This window comes from Priapulus caudatus, unplaced genomic scaffold, assembly GCF_000485595.1.
Source record: "Priapulus caudatus unplaced genomic scaffold, Priapulus_caudatus-5.0.1 Scaffold143, whole genome shotgun sequence".
NCBI classification, from domain to species: Eukaryota; Metazoa; Priapulida; class Priapulimorpha; order Priapulimorphida; family Priapulidae; genus Priapulus; species Priapulus caudatus.
The window spans coordinates 783,741-789,077 of NW_014577204.1; positions in this window are offsets into that span (position 1 = coordinate 783,741).

Below are 5,337 nucleotides of genomic sequence, written 5' to 3' on the forward strand. Positions count from 1 at the left end.
TGTTAGATGAGGCTCACTATGGTGTTCATACAAAAAACCATTACATGCACTGTCAATTATGAGCACAAATCAGCATTACACATACCTGGGAGTTGCTACACTAGTCACAGGTGTAGGACCTAGAATAAAAAGACAACAATATTGCACTTTTAAGAAAAATGTAACTTAATAAAGAACCACATTGCACAAATAGAAATAACCGGCCAGCATTTTCAGGTAGTTGACACTTAATTACTTTTAATTATAACATTTNTGCTAATGAGTAATGTACCTCAATCACACTATAGTCCTCATCTAACCCTTCATCCCCCCTGTTGCAGGCCTGCGGCAGTTAATCGAACGCGGGCAATAGTACTAGAGCTAGTAGCGATATATATATCCCTCTAACTCTAAGTCCAAGTCAAATTAAACCAAGGCAAGTTAAATTACAATAGACTAGGTCTAGCTAGGTCACTAACAAACTAACTGGCAATAATTTATATAGTACAGCTAGGCTGTGTGCATATTATTATATTTTAGTAATATACATGCACTCTGTTTCTATAATAAATAATAAACATGGCTATATGAATAAGATGACAATCTAGCTGACGCTTCTGTCTTCATTATTACTGTTGTTGGGCCTACTATAGCTCTAGTACTATAGCCCGCGTTCATTAACTGCCGCAGGCAGACCTGTAGAGGTGGAGAGGTGACCCCCCTAACTCTGGGACATCGAAACGTCATGCACAAGTTTCTGTCTAGTCATTTAATATACCTTGTATTCATGTTTCGTACCAACTTACTAAGCACATATAGTGCTTGATTGGTGTTGGCCGCGAGAGGTGACCGCCCCCTAAACTCTGGGACATCGAAACGTCATGCACAAGTTTCTGTCTGTTCATGTATATACCTTGTATTTAACTGTCGTGACCAACTTACTACATCATATAGTGCTTCGATTGGTGTTGGGCCGGAGAGGTGACCCCCTAACTCTGGGAGCATCGAAACGTCATGGCCAAGTTTCGTCTGTCATGTATAACACTTGTATTATGTCGTACCAACTACTAACACATATATGTGCTTTGATTGGCTGTTGCCGGAAAAGGTGAACCCCCACATCCTCCGCGCGAGACATCGCGAACCCGTCATGCGATTGTCTTCTGTCTGTCATATATCTGTGGGCCTAGTATTTATTGTCGTACCAAACTTACTAACACATAGCGTTAGAAGTCTAACCTTAAGTCTAAGCTAGATAACTAGTGAACGTGACAAGTGTCTGGTAGTTTTAATTCTGTTATGTTAGTTGTAAAGTTTTTTAATTGACTCTTGGCCATTTTACTGGGGCGCTCTAGGGCATATTATACTGCAAGGCTAATATTGAGCAACAAGCACTCATTAGAAGCATCAGCATGGCGGGAGCGATCACGCAAACATGGCAAAGAACATCAGACATCAACCCGAATGACAGAAATCAGGCAGTCAGCATGACGGCATGCAGCATGGCAGCATGCAGGATCAGCATGGGCACGGCATGACAGGCATCAACCGAAGGTGGCGCAATCAGCATGCAGCATCAGCATCAACCAGAGTGAGCAAGCATCAGACTATCAGCATAGATCGGCATCAGGCAGGTGCGAGCATCAAAGCATCACCAAATGCACCCTTGACAGCTGGTCAGCAATGGGCGCATCAAAATGGCCAGCGAATCAGCATCAGCAACATGTCACCAGCAGTCAGCAATCACTAATGCCAGCAAACAGACATAACAGCATCAGGCCATCAGCATGAAACGGCTCAGGCAGTGGCATCATCAAAGCATCACCATGGGCACCATGCCAGCTTACACGCCATGGCGGCATCAGCATGTCAAGCATCAGGCATCACCATGTACAAGCATCATCATGGCGCATCAGCAAATGACAGGGCATCAGCATCAGTATCAGCAATCACATTAACGATTAATGCCTATTAAACTTGTTTCTTTTTTTGTAGAATTCTTATTCAACTCGAATTTAGGATATGTATATAGTGCACTTGCTCCTAATTAGAAACATGTTTTATACGCTGAGTAAAAAGAAGATGCTTACGTGTTTCAGTGTTTTATTGTCATTGAATTCAAAAATTTTCACACACACACACGCAACATCGCACACGCGCACGCCACAAGCGCACACGCACACGCGCACCGCAGCACAAGCGCAACAACGCACACGCGCCACAGGCCGGCGCGCACACACACACACACAAGCGCGCGCGCACAGCGGCACACACGGCACGCGCCGCGATTAGTCAATGCCGAACACAAACACTGTTTTAAACAACAATAAAGGGCAGAACAAGATCTCGTTTCACAATCAATTAGCATATCCAGGAGGCAGAAGTCAAGTCTGTTCAAGCCAGTATTTTCACACGACGCTCGGCTGGCAGTGGTAACCAGGTGCGAGTGCACCTTGAGCGCGCGATGATGCGAACCGCGCGTATACGTATATTCTGGGTAATTAATATACACTATTCGTGCTTCGTAAACCTCATAAATCACAGAACTCATAGCTAACACATGATGATTTATATGTGTCTTTAGAATTCTTAGAATTGTAACTCCAATCGTTCGCGAGATATTCAGCCTCTGAGCGATACCGCGCGTATATTAACCCTATATGACGATACGCGCGTACGTATAATTCTGGTAATTAATTAGCACTAAATTCGTGCTTCAATAAACTCAAAATCAACAGAAGATCATAGCAACACATGTGTTTTATATGTATCCTAGAATTTTAGAAAATGTAACTGCAACATCGTTCGGGCAGATAATTAGTCTCTGACGATACCGCCGTATATTAGCCTATATGAAGATACGCGCGTACGTATATTTCATAATCACGTACTACGTATTAATTACACTATTCAGTGCTTGCAATAAACTCAAAAATCCACAGAAATCATAGCTAACACATGTGTTTTATATGTGGTCCTAGAATTTAGAATGTAACTCAAACTGTTGCGCGAGATATTAGAGTTAGTTACAACGAGGTAGACGGCGAAGCCAGAGGCTCATCCAATCATAGCATATCGCCAGGAACAAGTCACGTTGTTCAACAAAGTAATTTCACAGCGACGCCGGCTGCGTGGTACCAAGGTGTGAAAGTGGCACTGAACGGCGGCCGATGATCGATACCGCGCGTACGTATATTTTCTGGTAATTAATTAGCACTAATTCGTTGCTTCAATAAACTCAAAATCACAGAACTGCATAGCTAACACACTGTGTTTTTATGTGTCTAGAATTTTAGAATTGTCAACTCAAATCGTTCGCGAGATATTAGCCTCTGACGATACCGCGCGTGATATTAGCCTATAATGACGATACTGCGCGGTAAAGTATATTTCTGGTAAGTTAATTACCATTCGTGCTCAATAAACTCAAAATCAGCAAGAAATGGCATAGCGTAACACATGTGTTTTAGTATCTACGAATTTTTAGAAAATGTAACTCAAATTCGTTCCGGCGAGATGATAGTCTCTGAGCGATACCGCGCGTATATTAGCCTAAATGAAAATAACCGCGCGGTACGTATATTTTACACGTACTAATCGTATTAATTAGCACTGATTCGTGCTTCAATAAACTCAAAAATCACAGAAATGCAATAGCTAACATGTGTTTATATGTATCTAGGATTTTAGAATGTAACTCAAATCGTTCGCGAGATATTAGTCTCTGCGATAACCGCGCAGTATATAGCCTATATGAAGATACCGCGCGTACGTATTATTTCTACACGTACTACGTATTAATTAGCACTATTCGTGGCTTCAATAAACTGCAAAAATCACAGAAATCATAGCGTAACACATGTGTTTATATGTGTCTAGAAATTAGAAGATGTAACTGCAATCTGTACCTTCGCGAGATACTTCAGAGTTTAGTACACGAGGTAAGACCGCGAACGCCGAGCTCACCATCAATTAGCATATGGCCAGGAGCAAGTCAGTTGTTCACCAGGTATCACACGACGCCGGGCTGGCGTGGGGTAACCAGCGTGTGAAGTGCACGCTGACGCGTGCGATGATCGAATACCGCGCGTACGTATATTTCTGGTAATGTATTACATCTATGTCGTGGCTTCAATATAACTCAAAATCACAGAACTCATAGCTAACACATGTGTTTATAATGTGTCTAGAGATTTTAGAATTGGTACACTCAAATCGTTCGCGAGATATTAGCCTCTGACAGTGAATATTTATGTGAGATACGCGCGTATATTAAGCCTATATGAACGATACGCGCGCGTACGTATAATTTCTGGTAATTAATAGCACTATTCGTGGGGCCTTCATAAACTCAAAAATTCACAGAAATCATAGACTAACAATGTGTTTATATGTATTCCTAGAGTATTTTAGAAATCGTAAACCTCAAATCGTTCGCGAAGTATATTAGTCTCTGACGATAACGCGCGTATATTAGTGGCCTATATGTAAGATACGCGGCGTACGTATATTCATACACGTACTACGTATTAATTACACTATTCGTGCTTCCAATAAAACTCAAAAATGCACGAGAAATCATAGGCTAACACCATGTGTTTATATGTGTACCTATTGAATTTGTAGAAATGTGAACTCAAACCTGTTCGCGAGAGATATTAGAGGTTAGTACACAGAGGTAGATCGGCGAAACCGAGCTCACCAATCAATTAGGCATATCCCAGGAACAAGTCAGTTGTTTTACAACCAGTATTTCAACACGACGCCGGCTGCGTGGTAACGGCAGTGTGAAGTGGCACCTGACGCGCGATGATCGATAGCCGCGCGGTACGTATATTTCTGGTAATTAATACACCTATTCGTGCTTCAATAAACTCAAAATCACGAAAATCATAGCTAACACGATGTGTTTATATGTATCTAGAATTTTAGAAAATGTAACTCAAATCGTTCGCGAGAATTATTAGCCTGCTGACGAATACGCGCGTATATTAGCCTATAGTGAAGATACGCGCGCGTACGTATATTTCTTACACGTACTACGTATTATTCTACACTATTCGTGCTTAATAAAACTCAAAAATTGCAGAAATCAAGCTAAAGACATGTGTTTATAATGTGTCCTAAATTTTTAGACAATGTAACTGCAAACTGTCGCAGAGAATATTTAGAGTTAGTGAACAAGGGGGGGAAGTAGACGGCGAACGGCGAGCTCACCAATCTCGAGATTGTGAGCTCGGTCATGAAGCGTGTAGGCACGTGAAGCGAGGTGACACGTGAGCGACCTGCGCAGCAAGCCTACGCCGCAGACGCTGCGGCAGTTTAATGAACGCGGCTAAGTATAGGGCCTAGTAAGCT